This window comes from Oncorhynchus kisutch, linkage group LG10 (genome assembly GCF_002021735.2).
Source record: "Oncorhynchus kisutch isolate 150728-3 linkage group LG10, Okis_V2, whole genome shotgun sequence".
Classification (NCBI taxonomy): Eukaryota; Metazoa; Chordata; class Actinopteri; order Salmoniformes; family Salmonidae; genus Oncorhynchus; species Oncorhynchus kisutch.
Window position 1 is genome coordinate 10095030 of NC_034183.2, and position 17558 is coordinate 10112587.

At 39.4% G+C, this 17558-nt stretch overlaps 18 non-coding genes across 18 annotated transcripts; all 18 read right to left on the minus strand.

Moving 5' to 3' along the window:
* Positions 1-146: 146 nt before the first annotated feature.
* LOC116376067 (small nucleolar RNA U3) lies at positions 147-362 on the minus strand. The gene has a single exon (XR_004211462.1). It is a non-coding gene; the product is annotated as a small nucleolar RNA U3 (small nucleolar RNA).
* Positions 363-1158: 796 nt separating this feature from the next.
* Positions 1159-1374, minus strand: LOC116376068 (small nucleolar RNA U3). The gene has a single exon (XR_004211463.1). It is a non-coding gene; the product is annotated as a small nucleolar RNA U3 (small nucleolar RNA).
* A 785-nt stretch (positions 1375-2159) lies between these two features.
* On the minus strand, positions 2160-2375 carry LOC116376069 (small nucleolar RNA U3). Its single transcript, XR_004211464.1, has one exon. It is a non-coding gene; the product is annotated as a small nucleolar RNA U3 (small nucleolar RNA).
* A 787-nt stretch (positions 2376-3162) lies between these two features.
* Positions 3163-3378, minus strand: LOC116376070 (small nucleolar RNA U3). The gene has a single exon (XR_004211465.1). It is a non-coding gene; the product is annotated as a small nucleolar RNA U3 (small nucleolar RNA).
* Positions 3379-4165: 787 nt separating this feature from the next.
* Positions 4166-4381, minus strand: LOC116376071 (small nucleolar RNA U3). The gene has a single exon (XR_004211466.1). It is a non-coding gene; the product is annotated as a small nucleolar RNA U3 (small nucleolar RNA).
* Positions 4382-5169: 788 nt separating this feature from the next.
* Positions 5170-5385, minus strand: LOC116376072 (small nucleolar RNA U3). The gene has a single exon (XR_004211467.1). It is a non-coding gene; the product is annotated as a small nucleolar RNA U3 (small nucleolar RNA).
* A 788-nt stretch (positions 5386-6173) lies between these two features.
* Positions 6174-6389, minus strand: LOC116376073 (small nucleolar RNA U3). The gene has a single exon (XR_004211468.1). It is a non-coding gene; the product is annotated as a small nucleolar RNA U3 (small nucleolar RNA).
* Positions 6390-7177: 788 nt separating this feature from the next.
* On the minus strand, positions 7178-7393 carry LOC116376074 (small nucleolar RNA U3). The gene has a single exon (XR_004211469.1). It is a non-coding gene; the product is annotated as a small nucleolar RNA U3 (small nucleolar RNA).
* Positions 7394-8181: 788 nt separating this feature from the next.
* On the minus strand, positions 8182-8397 carry LOC116376075 (small nucleolar RNA U3). Its single transcript, XR_004211470.1, has one exon. It is a non-coding gene; the product is annotated as a small nucleolar RNA U3 (small nucleolar RNA).
* A 788-nt stretch (positions 8398-9185) lies between these two features.
* Positions 9186-9401, minus strand: LOC116376076 (small nucleolar RNA U3). The gene has a single exon (XR_004211471.1). It is a non-coding gene; the product is annotated as a small nucleolar RNA U3 (small nucleolar RNA).
* Positions 9402-10189: 788 nt separating this feature from the next.
* Positions 10190-10405, minus strand: LOC116376077 (small nucleolar RNA U3). The gene has a single exon (XR_004211472.1). It is a non-coding gene; the product is annotated as a small nucleolar RNA U3 (small nucleolar RNA).
* Positions 10406-11193: 788 nt separating this feature from the next.
* Positions 11194-11409, minus strand: LOC116376078 (small nucleolar RNA U3). Its single transcript, XR_004211473.1, has one exon. It is a non-coding gene; the product is annotated as a small nucleolar RNA U3 (small nucleolar RNA).
* Positions 11410-12197: 788 nt separating this feature from the next.
* Positions 12198-12413, minus strand: LOC116376079 (small nucleolar RNA U3). The gene has a single exon (XR_004211474.1). It is a non-coding gene; the product is annotated as a small nucleolar RNA U3 (small nucleolar RNA).
* A 788-nt stretch (positions 12414-13201) lies between these two features.
* LOC116376080 (small nucleolar RNA U3) lies at positions 13202-13417 on the minus strand. Its single transcript, XR_004211475.1, has one exon. It is a non-coding gene; the product is annotated as a small nucleolar RNA U3 (small nucleolar RNA).
* Positions 13418-14205: 788 nt separating this feature from the next.
* Positions 14206-14421, minus strand: LOC116376081 (small nucleolar RNA U3). Its single transcript, XR_004211476.1, has one exon. It is a non-coding gene; the product is annotated as a small nucleolar RNA U3 (small nucleolar RNA).
* A 788-nt stretch (positions 14422-15209) lies between these two features.
* Positions 15210-15425, minus strand: LOC116376082 (small nucleolar RNA U3). Its single transcript, XR_004211477.1, has one exon. It is a non-coding gene; the product is annotated as a small nucleolar RNA U3 (small nucleolar RNA).
* A 788-nt stretch (positions 15426-16213) lies between these two features.
* On the minus strand, positions 16214-16429 carry LOC116376083 (small nucleolar RNA U3). The gene has a single exon (XR_004211478.1). It is a non-coding gene; the product is annotated as a small nucleolar RNA U3 (small nucleolar RNA).
* Positions 16430-17217: 788 nt separating this feature from the next.
* On the minus strand, positions 17218-17433 carry LOC116375968 (small nucleolar RNA U3). The gene has a single exon (XR_004211371.1). It is a non-coding gene; the product is annotated as a small nucleolar RNA U3 (small nucleolar RNA).
* Positions 17434-17558: the final 125 nt, after the last annotated feature.

Sequence of the window (17558 nt, forward strand, 5' to 3'; positions counted from 1 at the left end):
TATATCTGGGCTGGACATGGAGATCAACAAAAGCCAGAGAACTGAAAATTATTGCTGGGGTCTCAGGACTGATTCAAGAGGTTTTATTTTACTAACGATAAGGATTTGGGAGACATTTCAGTAGTTTTTATTGTACATGGTTAACATCCACTCAGAACATATTCCCTTCATCCACGTTCATTGAAGAACAAGGAACAGTCATCAAAGGTGGAAGAAAAATGAGCAAAGTCATTTCTAACCACCAGATTCATGCTCTGAATGGGAATATCTTGAATCGTCATCATGGATAGCGAGATCTACCACTTTAGACACACATTTCTCAAGTAACGCACTATAGAAATGATCCCTGAAAGTATAGTCTTGCTGTATAAGTTGTTGTGATCAAGGTAGAGCATCTTGAAAAGAGCATTTGCACCACCGGTTTGTGTTGCGTTTCTCAGCATCAACAGTTGTTGCAATCAAATGATGTTAAATATGGAGAATTGCTATGTTCCTCAAATGACGGAATTATGGTCAACGATGCTGGTTGCCAACAGGTCAAATATGACCTAATGTTGGTGGACAGCCATCCATATTTCAAAGGCAGTTATTTTTGTTGAAGTCTACCCCCGTTTTTACAACATTGTGTGTTTTAGCTATAGACGTATGGGTTGTACCATCAGATTTGTATTGGTCTTCCGGCATCCAGTGGTACCAAGAGTTAGTCTGTGTGATTAACGGGGGCTGAGATAGAGCTGTGTTTGTGAGACACAGATGGATTCCCGAAGGTGCCCAGGCCCGGGTCTTTTTTTACAAAACATCTGTAGAGTCAGAATGGTTTGAATTACAAACTACATAAAAGCTATCTATGAAAAGCTGAGACTCTATCGAACATGCACATGTAACATGTTTTGCTCTATGACGCTCACAAGCTACAGAAAATTGTTAGAAAGTACAAGGTTCTTCTACGTATAAAGGTCAAAGGTTGTCCTGGAAGGAAAATGTTAAAACACCTCCTTTTGAAGCAATATATCTGTGGGCTGGACATGGAGAATCAACAAAGCCAGAGAACTGAAAAGATTATTGCTGGGGGTCTCAGGACTGATTCAAGAGGTTTTATTTTACTAACGATAAGGATTTGGGAGACATTTCAGTAGTTTTTATTGTACATGGTTAACATCCACTCAGAACATATTCCCTTCATCCACGTTCATTGAAGAACAAGGAACAGTCATCAAAGGTGGAAGAAAAATGAGCAAAGTCATTTCTAACCACCAGATTCATGCTCTGAATGGGAATATCTTGAATCGTCATCATGGATAGCGAGATCTACCACTTTAGACACACATTTCTCAAGTAACGCACTATAGAAATGATCCCTGAAAGTATAGTCTTGCTGTATAAGTTGTTGTGATCAAGGTAGAGCATCTTGAAAAGAGCATTTGCACCACCGGTTTGTGTTGCGTTTCTCAGCATCAACAGTTGTTGCAATCAAATTATGTTAAATATGGAGAATTGCTATGTTCCTCAAATGAGAAATATGGTCAACGATGCTGGTTGCCAACAGGTCAAATATGACCTAATGTTGGTGGACAGCCATCCATATTTCAAAGGCAGTTATTTTGTTGAAGTCTACCCCCGTTTAAACATAGTGTGTTTTAGCTATAGACGTATGGGTTGTACCATCAGATTTGTCTTGGTCCTCCGCATCCAGTGGTACCAAGAGTTAGTCTGTGTGATTAACGGGGGCTGAGATAGAGCTGTGTTTGTGAGACACAGATGGATTCCGAAGGTGCCCAGGCCCGGGTCTTTTTTTTACAAAAACATCTGTAGAGTCAGAATGGTTTGAATTACAAACTACTAAAAGCTATCTATGAAAAGCTGAGACTCTATCGAACATGCACATGTAACATGTTGTGCTCTATGACGCTCACAAGCTACAGAAAAGTTGTTAGAAAGTACAAGGTTCTTCTACGTATAAAGGTCAAAGGTTGTCCTGAAGGAAAATGTTAAAACACCTCATTTTGAAGCAATATATCTGGGCTGGACATGGAGATCAACAAAAGCCAGAGAACTGAAAAGATTATTGCTGGGGTCTCAGGACTGATTCAAGAGGTTTTATTTACTAACGATAAGGATTTGGGAGACATTTCAGTAGTTTTTATTGTACATGGTTAACATCCACTCAGAACATATTCCCTTCATCCACGTTCATTGAAGAACAAGGAACAGTCATCAAAGGTGGAAGAAAAATGAGCAAAGTCATTTCTAACCACCAGATTCATGCTCTGAATGGGAATATCTTGAATCGTCATCATGGATAGCGAGATCTACCACTTTAGACACACATTTCTCAAGTAACGCACTATAGAAATGATCCCTGAAAGTATAGTCTTGCTGTATAAGTTGTTGTGATCAAGGTAGAGCATCTTGAAAAGAGCATTTGCACCACCGGTTTGTGTTGCGTTTCTCAGCATCAACAGTTGTTGCAATCAAATTATGTTAAATATGGAGAATTGCTATGTTCCTCAAATGAGAAATATGGTCAACGATGCTGGTTGCCAACAGGTCAAATATGACCTAATGTTGGTGGACAGCCATCCATATTTCAAAGGCAGTTATTTTTGTTGAAGTCTACCCCCGTTTAAACATTGTGTGTTTTAGCTATAGACGTATGGGTTGTACCATCAGATTTGTCTTGGTCTTCCGCATCCAGTGGTACCAAGAGTTAGTCTGTGTGATTAACGGGGGCTGAGATAGAGCTGTGTTTGTGAGACACAGATGGATTCCGAAGGTGCCCAGGCCCGGGTCTTTTTTTACAAAAACATCTGTAGAGTCAGAATGGTTTGAATTACAAACTACTAAAAGCTATCTATGAAAAGCTGAGACTCTATCGAACATGCACATGTAACATGTTTTGCTCTATGACGCTCACAAGCTACAGAAAAATTGTTAGAAAGTACAAGGTTCTTCTACGTATAAAGGTCAAAGGTTGTCCTGGAAGGAAAATGTTAAAACACCTCATTTTGAAGCAATATATCTGGGCTGGACATGGAGATCAACAAAAGCCAGAGAACTGAAAAGATTATTGCTGGGGTCTCAGGACTGATTCAAGAGGTTTTATTTTACTAACGATAAGGATTTGGGAGACATTTCAGTAGTTTTTATTGTACATGGTTAACATCCACTCAGAACATATTCCCTTCATCCACGTTCATTGAAGAACAAGGAACAGTCATCAAAGGTGGAAGAAAAATGAGCAAAGTCATTTCTAACCACCAGATTCATGCTCTGAATGGGAATATCTTGAATCGTCATCATGGATAGCGAGATCTACCACTTTAGACACACATTTCTCAAGTAACGCACTATAGAAATGATCCCTGAAAGTATAGTCTTGCTGTATAAGTTGTTGTGATCAAGGTAGAGCATCTTGAAAAGAGCATTTGCACCACCGGTTTGTGTTGCGTTTCTCAGCATCAACAGTTGTTGCAATCAAATGATGTTAAATATGGAGAATTGCTATGTTCCTCAAATGAGAAATATGGTCAACGATGCTGGTTGCCAACAGGTCAAATATGACCTAATGTTGGTGGACAGCCATCCATATTTCAAAGGCAGTTATTTTTGTTGAAGTCTACCCCCGTTTAAACATTGTGTGTTTTAGCTATAGACGTATGGGTTGTACCATCAGATTTGTCTTGGTCTTCCGCATCCAGTGGTACCAAGAGTTAGTCTGTGTGATTAACGGGGGCTGAGATAGAGCTGTGTTTGTGAGACACAGATGGATTCCGAAGGTGCCCAGGCCCGGGTCTTTTTTTTACAAAAACATCTGTAGAGTCAGAATGGTTTGAATTACAAACTACTAAAAGCTATCTATGAAAAGCTGAGACTCTATCGAACATGCACATGTAACATGTTTTGCTCTATGACGCTCACAAGCTACAGAAAATTGTTAGAAAGTACAAGGTTCTTCTACGTATAAAGGTCAAAGGTTGTCCTGGAAGGAAAATGTTAAAACACCTCATTTTGAAGCAATATATCTGGGCTGGACATGGAGATCAACAAAAGCCAGAGAACTGAAAAGATTATTGCTGGGGTCTCAGGACTGATTCAAGAGGTTTTATTTTACTAACGATAAGGATTTGGGAGACATTTCAGTAGTTTTTATTGTACATGGTTAACATCCACTCAGAACATATTCCCTTCATCCACGTTCATTGAAGAACAAGGAACAGTCATCAAAGGTGGAAGAAAAATGAGCAAAGTCATTTCTAACCACCAGATTCATGCTCTGAATGGGAATATCTTGAATCGTCATCATGGATAGCGAGATCTACCACTTTAGACACACATTTCTCAAGTAACGCACTATAGAAATGATCCCTGAAAGTATAGTCTTGCTGTATAAGTTGTTGTGATCAAGGTAGAGCATCTTGAAAAGAGCATTTGCACCACCGGTTTGTGTTGCGTTTCTCAGCATCAACAGTTGTTGCAATCAAATGATGTTAAATATGGAGAATTGCTATGTTCCTCAAATGAGAAATATGGTCAACGATGCTGGTTGCCAACAGGTCAAATATGACCTAATGTTGGTGGACAGCCATCCATATTTCAAAGGCAGTTATTTTTGTTGAAGTCTACCCCCGTTTAAACATTGTGTGTTTTAGCTATAGACGTATGGGTTGTACCATCAGATTTGTCTTGGTCTTCCGCATCCAGTGGTACCAAGAGTTAGTCTGTGTGATTAACGGGGGCTGAGATAGAGCTGTGTTTGTGAGACACAGATGGATTCCGAAGGTGCCCAGGCCCGGGTCTTTTTTTTACAAAAACATCTGTAGAGTCAGAATGGTTTGAATTACAAACTACTAAAAGCTATCTATGAAAAGCTGAGACTCTATCGAACATGCACATGTAACATGTTTTGCTCTATGACGCTCACAAGCTACAGAAAAATTGTTAGAAAGTACAAGGTTCTTCTACGTATAAAGGTCAAAGGTTGTCCTGGAAGGAAAATGTTAAAACACCTCATTTTGAAGCAATATACCTGGGCTGGACATGGAGATCAACAAAAGCCAGAGAACTGAAAAGATTATTGCTGGGGTCTCAGGACTGATTCAAGAGGTTTTATTTTACTAACGATAAGGATTTGGGAGACATTTCAGTAGTTTTTATTGTACATGGTTAACATCCACTCAGAACATATTCCCTTCATCCACGTTCATTGAAGAACAAGGAACAGTCATCAAAGGTGGAAGAAAAATGAGCAAAGTCATTTCTAACCACCAGATTCATGCTCTGAATGGGAATATCTTGAATCGTCATCATGGATAGCGAGATCTACCACTTTAGACACACATTTCTCAAGTAACGCACTATAGAAATGATCCCTGAAAGTATAGTCTTGCTGTATAAGTTGTTGTGATCAAGGTAGAGCATCTTGAAAAGAGCATTTGCACCACCGGTTTGTGTTGCGTTTCTCAGCATCAACAGTTGTTGCAATCAAATGATGTTAAATATGGAGAATTGCTATGTTCCTCAAATGAGAAATATGGTCAACGATGCTGGTTGCCAACAGGTCAAATATGACCTAATGTTGGTGGACAGCCATCCATATTTCAAAGGCAGTTATTTTTGTTGAAGTCTACCCCCGTTTAAACATTGTGTGTTTTAGCTATAGACGTATGGGTTGTACCATCAGATTTGTCTTGGTCTTCCGCATCCAGTGGTACCAAGAGTTAGTCTGTGTGATTAACGGGGGCTGAGATAGAGCTGTGTTTGTGAGACACAGATGGATTCCGAAGGTGCCCAGGCCCGGGTCTTTTTTTTACAAAAACATCTGTAGAGTCAGAATGGTTTGAATTACAAACTACTAAAAGCTATCTATGAAAAGCTGAGACTCTATCGAACATGCACATGTAACATGTTTTGCTCTATGACGCTCACAAGCTACAGAAAAATTGTTAGAAAGTACAAGGTTCTTCTACGTATAAAGGTCAAAGGTTGTCCTGGAAGGAAAATGTTAAAACACCTCATTTTGAAGCAATATATCTGGGCTGGACATGGAGATCAACAAAAGCCAGAGAACTGAAAAGATTATTGCTGGGGTCTCAGGACTGATTCAAGAGGTTTTATTTTACTAACGATAAGGATTTGGGAGACATTTCAGTAGTTTTTATTGTACATGGTTAACATCCACTCAGAACATATTCCCTTCATCCACGTTCATTGAAGAACAAGGAACAGTCATCAAAGGTGGAAGAAAAATGAGCAAAGTCATTTCTAACCACCAGATTCATGCTCTGAATGGGAATATCTTGAATCGTCATCATGGATAGCGAGATCTACCACTTTAGACACACATTTCTCAAGTAACGCACTATAGAAATGATCCCTGAAAGTATAGTCTTGCTGTATAAGTTGTTGTGATCAAGGTAGAGCATCTTGAAAAGAGCATTTGCACCACCGGTTTGTGTTGCGTTTCTCAGCATCAACAGTTGTTGCAATCAAATGATGTTAAATATGGAGAATTGCTATGTTCCTCAAATGAGAAATATGGTCAACGATGCTGGTTGCCAACAGGTCAAATATGACCTAATGTTGGTGGACAGCCATCCATATTTCAAAGGCAGTTATTTTTGTTGAAGTCTACCCCCGTTTAAACATTGTGTGTTTTAGCTATAGACGTATGGGTTGTACCATCAGATTTGTCTTGGTCTTCCGCATCCAGTGGTACCAAGAGTTAGTCTGTGTGATTAACGGGGGCTGAGATAGAGCTGTGTTTGTGAGACACAGATGGATTCCGAAGGTGCCCAGGCCCGGGTCTTTTTTTTACAAAAACATCTGTAGAGTCAGAATGGTTTGAATTACAAACTACTAAAAGCTATCTATGAAAAGCTGAGACTCTATCGAACATGCACATGTAACATGTTTTGCTCTATGACGCTCACAAGCTACAGAAAAATTGTTAGAAAGTACAAGGTTCTTCTACGTATAAAGGTCAAAGGTTGTCCTGGAAGGAAAATGTTAAAACACCTCATTTTGAAGCAATATACCTGGGCTGGACATGGAGATCAACAAAAGCCAGAGAACTGAAAAGATTATTGCTGGGGTCTCAGGACTGATTCAAGAGGTTTTATTTTACTAACGATAAGGATTTGGGAGACATTTCAGTAGTTTTTATTGTACATGGTTAACATCCACTCAGAACATATTCCCTTCATCCACGTTCATTGAAGAACAAGGAACAGTCATCAAAGGTGGAAGAAAAATGAGCAAAGTCATTTCTAACCACCAGATTCATGCTCTGAATGGGAATATCTTGAATCGTCATCATGGATAGCGAGATCTACCACTTTAGACACACATTTCTCAAGTAACGCACTATAGAAATGATCCCTGAAAGTATAGTCTTGCTGTATAAGTTGTTGTGATCAAGGTAGAGCATCTTGAAAAGAGCATTTGCACCACCGGTTTGTGTTGCGTTTCTCAGCATCAACAGTTGTTGCAATCAAATGATGTTAAATATGGAGAATTGCTATGTTCCTCAAATGAGAAATATGGTCAACGATGCTGGTTGCCAACAGGTCAAATATGACCTAATGTTGGTGGACAGCCATCCATATTTCAAAGGCAGTTATTTTTGTTGAAGTCTACCCCCGTTTAAACATTGTGTGTTTTAGCTATAGACGTATGGGTTGTACCATCAGATTTGTCTTGGTCTTCCGCATCCAGTGGTACCAAGAGTTAGTCTGTGTGATTAACGGGGGCTGAGATAGAGCTGTGTTTGTGAGACACAGATGGATTCCGAAGGTGCCCAGGCCCGGGTCTTTTTTTTACAAAAACATCTGTAGAGTCAGAATGGTTTGAATTACAAACTACTAAAAGCTATCTATGAAAAGCTGAGACTCTATCGAACATGCACATGTAACATGTTTTGCTCTATGACGCTCACAAGCTACAGAAAAGTTGTTAGAAAGTACAAGGTTCTTCTACGTATAAAGGTCAAAGGTTGTCCTGGAAGGAAAATGTTAAAACACCTCATTTTGAAGCAATATATCTGGGCTGGACATGGAGATCAACAAAAGCCAGAGAACTGAAAAGATTATTGCTGGGGTCTCAGGACTGATTCAAGAGGTTTTATTTTACTAACGATAAGGATTTGGGAGACATTTCAGTAGTTTTTATTGTACATGGTTAACATCCACTCAGAACATATTCCCTTCATCCACGTTCATTGAAGAACAAGGAACAGTCATCAAAGGTGGAAGAAAAATGAGCAAAGTCATTTCTAACCACCAGATTCATGCTCTGAATGGGAATATCTTGAATCGTCATCATGGATAGCGAGATCTACCACTTTAGACACACATTTCTCAAGTAACGCACTATAGAAATGATCCCTGAAAGTATAGTCTTGCTGTATAAGTTGTTGTGATCAAGGTAGAGCATCTTGAAAAGAGCATTTGCACCACCGGTTTGTGTTGCGTTTCTCAGCATCAACAGTTGTTGCAATCAAATGATGTTAAATATGGAGAATTGCTATGTTCCTCAAATGAGAAATATGGTCAACGATGCTGGTTGCCAACAGGTCAAATATGACCTAATGTTGGTGGACAGCCATCCATATTTCAAAGGCAGTTATTTTTGTTGAAGTCTACCCCCGTTTAAACATTGTGTGTTTTAGCTATAGACGTATGGGTTGTACCATCAGATTTGTCTTGGTCTTCCGCATCCAGTGGTACCAAGAGTTAGTCTGTGTGATTAACGGGGGCTGAGATAGAGCTGTGTTTGTGAGACACAGATGGATTCCGAAGGTGCCCAGGCCCGGGTCTTTTTTTTACAAAAACATCTGTAGAGTCAGAATGGTTTGAATTACAAACTACTAAAAGCTATCTATGAAAAGCTGAGACTCTATCGAACATGCACATGTAACATGTTTTGCTCTATGACGCTCACAAGCTACAGAAAAATTGTTAGAAAGTACAAGGTTCTTCTACGTATAAAGGTCAAAGGTTGTCCTGGAAGGAAAATGTTAAAACACCTCATTTTGAAGCAATATACCTGGGCTGGACATGGAGATCAACAAAAGCCAGAGAACTGAAAAGATTATTGCTGGGGTCTCAGGACTGATTCAAGAGGTTTTATTTTACTAACGATAAGGATTTGGGAGACATTTCAGTAGTTTTTATTGTACATGGTTAACATCCACTCAGAACATATTCCCTTCATCCACGTTCATTGAAGAACAAGGAACAGTCATCAAAGGTGGAAGAAAAATGAGCAAAGTCATTTCTAACCACCAGATTCATGCTCTGAATGGGAATATCTTGAATCGTCATCATGGATAGCGAGATCTACCACTTTAGACACACATTTCTCAAGTAACGCACTATAGAAATGATCCCTGAAAGTATAGTCTTGCTGTATAAGTTGTTGTGATCAAGGTAGAGCATCTTGAAAAGAGCATTTGCACCACCGGTTTGTGTTGCGTTTCTCAGCATCAACAGTTGTTGCAATCAAATGATGTTAAATATGGAGAATTGCTATGTTCCTCAAATGAGAAATATGGTCAACGATGCTGGTTGCCAACAGGTCAAATATGACCTAATGTTGGTGGACAGCCATCCATATTTCAAAGGCAGTTATTTTTGTTGAAGTCTACCCCCGTTTAAACATTGTGTGTTTTAGCTATAGACGTATGGGTTGTACCATCAGATTTGTCTTGGTCTTCCGCATCCAGTGGTACCAAGAGTTAGTCTGTGTGATTAACGGGGGCTGAGATAGAGCTGTGTTTGTGAGACACAGATGGATTCCGAAGGTGCCCAGGCCCGGGTCTTTTTTTTACAAAAACATCTGTAGAGTCAGAATGGTTTGAATTACAAACTACTAAAAGCTATCTATGAAAAGCTGAGACTCTATCGAACATGCACATGTAACATGTTTTGCTCTATGACGCTCACAAGCTACAGAAAAATTGTTAGAAAGTACAAGGTTCTTCTACGTATAAAGGTCAAAGGTTGTCCTGGAAGGAAAATGTTAAAACACCTCATTTTGAAGCAATATACCTGGGCTGGACATGGAGATCAACAAAAGCCAGAGAACTGAAAAGATTATTGCTGGGGTCTCAGGACTGATTCAAGAGGTTTTATTTTACTAACGATAAGGATTTGGGAGACATTTCAGTAGTTTTTATTGTACATGGTTAACATCCACTCAGAACATATTCCCTTCATCCACGTTCATTGAAGAACAAGGAACAGTCATCAAAGGTGGAAGAAAAATGAGCAAAGTCATTTCTAACCACCAGATTCATGCTCTGAATGGGAATATCTTGAATCGTCATCATGGATAGCGAGATCTACCACTTTAGACACACATTTCTCAAGTAACGCACTATAGAAATGATCCCTGAAAGTATAGTCTTGCTGTATAAGTTGTTGTGATCAAGGTAGAGCATCTTGAAAAGAGCATTTGCACCACCGGTTTGTGTTGCGTTTCTCAGCATCAACAGTTGTTGCAATCAAATGATGTTAAATATGGAGAATTGCTATGTTCCTCAAATGAGAAATATGGTCAACGATGCTGGTTGCCAACAGGTCAAATATGACCTAATGTTGGTGGACAGCCATCCATATTTCAAAGGCAGTTATTTTTGTTGAAGTCTACCCCCGTTTAAACATTGTGTGTTTTAGCTATAGACGTATGGGTTGTACCATCAGATTTGTCTTGGTCTTCCGCATCCAGTGGTACCAAGAGTTAGTCTGTGTGATTAACGGGGGCTGAGATAGAGCTGTGTTTGTGAGACACAGATGGATTCCGAAGGTGCCCAGGCCCGGGTCTTTTTTTTACAAAAACATCTGTAGAGTCAGAATGGTTTGAATTACAAACTACTAAAAGCTATCTATGAAAAGCTGAGACTCTATCGAACATGCACATGTAACATGTTTTGCTCTATGACGCTCACAAGCTACAGAAAAATTGTTAGAAAGTACAAGGTTCTTCTACGTATAAAGGTCAAAGGTTGTCCTGGAAGGAAAATGTTAAAACACCTCATTTTGAAGCAATATACCTGGGCTGGACATGGAGATCAACAAAAGCCAGAGAACTGAAAAGATTATTGCTGGGGTCTCAGGACTGATTCAAGAGGTTTTATTTTACTAACGATAAGGATTTGGGAGACATTTCAGTAGTTTTTATTGTACATGGTTAACATCCACTCAGAACATATTCCCTTCATCCACGTTCATTGAAGAACAAGGAACAGTCATCAAAGGTGGAAGAAAAATGAGCAAAGTCATTTCTAACCACCAGATTCATGCTCTGAATGGGAATATCTTGAATCGTCATCATGGATAGCGAGATCTACCACTTTAGACACACATTTCTCAAGTAACGCACTATAGAAATGATCCCTGAAAGTATAGTCTTGCTGTATAAGTTGTTGTGATCAAGGTAGAGCATCTTGAAAAGAGCATTTGCACCACCGGTTTGTGTTGCGTTTCTCAGCATCAACAGTTGTTGCAATCAAATGATGTTAAATATGGAGAATTGCTATGTTCCTCAAATGAGAAATATGGTCAACGATGCTGGTTGCCAACAGGTCAAATATGACCTAATGTTGGTGGACAGCCATCCATATTTCAAAGGCAGTTATTTTTGTTGAAGTCTACCCCCGTTTAAACATTGTGTGTTTTAGCTATAGACGTATGGGTTGTACCATCAGATTTGTCTTGGTCTTCCGCATCCAGTGGTACCAAGAGTTAGTCTGTGTGATTAACGGGGGCTGAGATAGAGCTGTGTTTGTGAGACACAGATGGATTCCGAAGGTGCCCAGGCCCGGGTCTTTTTTTTACAAAAACATCTGTAGAGTCAGAATGGTTTGAATTACAAACTACTAAAAGCTATCTATGAAAAGCTGAGACTCTATCGAACATGCACATGTAACATGTTTTGCTCTATGACGCTCACAAGCTACAGAAAAATTGTTAGAAAGTACAAGGTTCTTCTACGTATAAAGGTCAAAGGTTGTCCTGGAAGGAAAATGTTAAAACACCTCATTTTGAAGCAATATACCTGGGCTGGACATGGAGATCAACAAAAGCCAGAGAACTGAAAAGATTATTGCTGGGGTCTCAGGACTGATTCAAGAGGTTTTATTTTACTAACGATAAGGATTTGGGAGACATTTCAGTAGTTTTTATTGTACATGGTTAACATCCACTCAGAACATATTCCCTTCATCCACGTTCATTGAAGAACAAGGAACAGTCATCAAAGGTGGAAGAAAAATGAGCAAAGTCATTTCTAACCACCAGATTCATGCTCTGAATGGGAATATCTTGAATCGTCATCATGGATAGCGAGATCTACCACTTTAGACACACATTTCTCAAGTAACGCACTATAGAAATGATCCCTGAAAGTATAGTCTTGCTGTATAAGTTGTTGTGATCAAGGTAGAGCATCTTGAAAAGAGCATTTGCACCACCGGTTTGTGTTGCGTTTCTCAGCATCAACAGTTGTTGCAATCAAATGATGTTAAATATGGAGAATTGCTATGTTCCTCAAATGAGAAATATGGTCAACGATGCTGGTTGCCAACAGGTCAAATATGACCTAATGTTGGTGGACAGCCATCCATATTTCAAAGGCAGTTATTTTTGTTGAAGTCTACCCCCGTTTAAACATTGTGTGTTTTAGCTATAGACGTATGGGTTGTACCATCAGATTTGTCTTGGTCTTCCGCATCCAGTGGTACCAAGAGTTAGTCTGTGTGATTAACGGGGGCTGAGATAGAGCTGTGTTTGTGAGACACAGATGGATTCCGAAGGTGCCCAGGCCCGGGTCTTTTTTTTACAAAAACATCTGTAGAGTCAGAATGGTTTGAATTACAAACTACTAAAAGCTATCTATGAAAAGCTGAGACTCTATCGAACATGCACATGTAACATGTTTTGCTCTATGACGCTCACAAGCTACAGAAAAATTGTTAGAAAGTACAAGGTTCTTCTACGTATAAAGGTCAAAGGTTGTCCTGGAAGGAAAATGTTAAAACACCTCATTTTGAAGCAATATACCTGGGCTGGACATGGAGATCAACAAAAGCCAGAGAACTGAAAAGATTATTGCTGGGGTCTCAGGACTGATTCAAGAGGTTTTATTTTACTAACGATAAGGATTTGGGAGACATTTCAGTAGTTTTTATTGTACATGGTTAACATCCACTCAGAACATATTCCCTTCATCCACGTTCATTGAAGAACAAGGAACAGTCATCAAAGGTGGAAGAAAAATGAGCAAAGTCATTTCTAACCACCAGATTCATGCTCTGAATGGGAATATCTTGAATCGTCATCATGGATAGCGAGATCTACCACTTTAGACACACATTTCTCAAGTAACGCACTATAGAAATGATCCCTGAAAGTATAGTCTTGCTGTATAAGTTGTTGTGATCAAGGTAGAGCATCTTGAAAAGAGCATTTGCACCACCGGTTTGTGTTGCGTTTCTCAGCATCAACAGTTGTTGCAATCAAATGATGTTAAATATGGAGAATTGCTATGTTCCTCAAATGAGAAATATGGTCAACGATGCTGGTTGCCAACAGGTCAAATATGACCTAATGTTGGTGGACAGCCATCCATATTTCAAAGGCAGTTATTTTTGTTGAAGTCTACCCCCGTTTAAACATTGTGTGTTTTAGCTATAGACGTATGGGTTGTACCATCAGATTTGTCTTGGTCTTCCGCATCCAGTGGTACCAAGAGTTAGTCTGTGTGATTAACGGGGGCTGAGATAGAGCTGTGTTTGTGAGACACAGATGGATTCCGAAGGTGCCCAGGCCCGGGTCTTTTTTTTACAAAAACATCTGTAGAGTCAGAATGGTTTGAATTACAAACTACTAAAAGCTATCTATGAAAAGCTGAGACTCTATCGAACATGCACATGTAACATGTTTTGCTCTATGACGCTCACAAGCTACAGAAAAATTGTTAGAAAGTACAAGGTTCTTCTACGTATAAAGGTCAAAGGTTGTCCTGGAAGGAAAATGTTAAAACACCTCATTTTGAAGCAATATATCTGGGCTGGACATGGAGATCAACAAAAGCCAGAGAACTGAAAAGATTATTGCTGGGGTCTCAGGACTGATTCAAGAGGTTTTATTTTACTAACGATAAGGATTTGGGAGACATTTCAGTAGTTTTTATTGTACATGGTTAACATCCACTCAGAACATATTCCCTTCATCCACGTTCATTGAAGAACAAGGAACAGTCATCAAAGGTGGAAGAAAAATGAGCAAAGTCATTTCTAACCACCAGATTCATGCTCTGAATGGGAATATCTTGAATCGTCATCATGGATAGCGAGATCTACCACTTTAGACACACATTTCTCAAGTAACGCACTATAGAAATGATCCCTGAAAGTATAGTCTTGCTGTATAAGTTGTTGTGATCAAGGTAGAGCATCTTGAAAAGAGCATTTGCACCACCGGTTTGTGTTGCGTTTCTCAGCATCAACAGTTGTTGCAATCAAATGATGTTAAATATGGAGAATTGCTATGTTCCTCAAATGAGAAATATGGTCAACGATGCTGGTTGCCAACAGGTCAAATATGACCTAATGTTGGTGGACAGCCATCCATATTTCAAAGGCAGTTATTTTTGTTGAAGTCTACCCCCGTTTAAACATTGTGTGTTTTAGCTATAGACGTATGGGTTGTACCATCAGATTTGTCTTGGTCTTCCGCATCCAGTGGTACCAAGAGTTAGTCTGTGTGATTAACGGGGGCTGAGATAGAGCTGTGTTTGTGAGACACAGATGGATTCCGAAGGTGCCCAGGCCCGGGTCTTTTTTTTACAAAAACATCTGTAGAGTCAGAATGGTTTGAATTACAAACTACTAAAAGCTATCTATGAAAAGCTGAGACTCTATCGAACATGCACATGTAACATGTTTTGCTCTATGACGCTCACAAGCTACAGAAAAGTTGTTAGAAAGTACAAGGTTCTTCTACGTATAAAGGTCAAAGGTTGTCCTGGAAGGAAAATGTTAAAACACCTCATTTTGAAGCAATATATCTGGGCTGGACATGGAGATCAACAAAAGCCAGAGAACTGAAAAGATTATTGCTGGGGTCTCAGGACTGATTCAAGAGGTTTTATTTTACTACCGATAAGGATTTGGGAGACATTTCAGTAGTTTTTATTGTACATGGTTAACATCCACTCAGAACATATTCCCTTCATCCACGTTCATTGAAGAACAAGGAACAGTCATCAAAGGTGGAAGAAAAATGAGCAAAGTCATTTCTAACCACCAGATTCATGCTCTGAATGGGAATATCTTGAATCGTCATCATGGATAGCGAGATCTACCACTTTAGACACACATTTCTCAAGTAACGCACTATAGAAATGATCCCTGAAAGTATAGTCTTGCTGTATAAGTTGTTGTGATCAAGGTAGAGCATCTTGAAAAGAGCATTTGCACCACCGGTTTGTGTTGCGTTTCTCAGCATCAACAGTTGTTGCAATCAAATGATGTTAAATATGGAGAATTGCTATGTTCCTCAAATGAGAAATATGGTCAACGATGCTGGTTGCCAACAGGTCAAATATGACCTAATGTTGGTGGACAGCCATCCATATTTCAAAGGCAGTTATTTTTGTTGAAGTCTACCCCCGTTTAAACATTGTGTGTTTTAGCTATAGACGTATGGGTTGTACCATCAGATTTGTCTTGGTCTTCCGCATCCAGTGGTACCAAGAGTTAGTCTGTGTGATTAACGGGGGCTGAGATAGAGCTGTGTTTGTGAGACACAGATGGATTCCGAAGGTGCCCAGGCCCGGGTCTTTTTTTTACAAAAACATCTGTAGAGTCAGAATGGTTTGAATTACAAACTACTAAAAGCTATCTATGAAAAGCTGAGACTCTATCGAACATGCACATGTAACATGTTTTGCTCTATGACGCTCACAAGCTACAGAAAAATTGTTAGAAAGTACAAGGTTCTTCTACGTATAAAGGTCAAAGGTTGTCCTGGAAGGAAAATGTTAAAACACCTCATTTTGAAGCAATATACCTGGGCTGGACATGGAGATCAACAAAAGCCAGAGAACTGAAAAGATTATTGCTGGGGTCTCAGGACTGATTCAAGAGGTTTTATTTTACTACCGATAAGGATTTGGGAGACATTTCAGTAGTTTTTATTGTACATGGTTAACATCCACTCAGAACATATTCCCTTCATCCACGTTCATTGAAGAACAAGGAACAGTCATCAAAGGTGGAAGAAAAATGAGCAAAGTCATTTCTAACCACCAGATTCATGCTCTGAATGGGAATATCTTGAATCGTCATCATGGATAGCGAGATCTACCACTTTAGACACACATTTCTCAAGTAACGCACTATAGAAATGATCCCTGAAAGTATAGTCTTGCTGTATAAGTTGTTGTGATCAAGGTAGAGCATCTTGAAAAGAGCATTTGCACCACCGGTTTGTGTTGCGTTTCTCAGCATCAACAGTTGTTGCAATCAAATGATGTTAAATATGGAGAATTGCTATGTTCCTCAAATGAGAAATATGGTCAACGATGCTGGTTGCCAACAGGTCAAATATGACCTAATGTTGGTGGACAGCCATCCATATTTCAAAGGCAGTTATTTTTGTTGAAGTCTACCCCCGTTTAAACATTGTGTGTTTTAGCTATAGACGTATGGGTTGTACCATCAGATTTGTCTTGGTCTTCCGCATCCAGTGGTACCAAGAGTTAGTCTGTGTGATTAACGGGGGCTGAGATAGAGCTGTGTTTGTGAGACACAGATGGATTCCGAAGGTGCCCAGGCCCGGGTCTTTTTTTTACAAAAACATCTGTAGAGTCAGAATGGTTTGAATTACAAACTACTAAAAGCTATCTATGAAAAGCTGAGACTCTATCGAACATGCACATGTAACATGTTTTGCTCTATGACGCTCACAAGCTACAGAAAAATTGTTAGAAAGTACAAGGTTCTTCTACGTATAAAGGTCAAAGGTTGTCCTGGAAGGAAAATGTTAAAACACCTCATTTTGAAGCAATATACCTGGGCTGGACATGGAGATCAACAAAAGCCAGAGAACTGAAAAGATTATTGCTGGGGTCTCAGGACTGATTCAAGAGGTTTTATTTTACTACCGATAAGGATTTGGGAGACATTTCAGTAGTTTTTATTGTACATGGTTAACATCCACTCAGAACATATTCCCTTCATCCACGTTCATTGAAGAACAAGGAACAGTCATCAAAGGTGGAAGAAAAATGAGCAAAGTCATTTCTAACCACCAGATTCATGCTCTGAATGGGAATATCTTGAATCGTCATCATGGATAGCGAGATCTACCACTTTAAACACACATTTCTCAAGTAACGCACTATAGAAATGATCCCTGAAAGTATAGTCTTGCTGTATAAGTTGTTGTGATCAAGGTAGAGCATCTTGAAAAGAGCATTTGCACCACCGGTTTGTGTTGCGTTTCTCAGCATCAACAGTTGTTGCAATCAAATGATGTTAAATATGGAGAATTGCT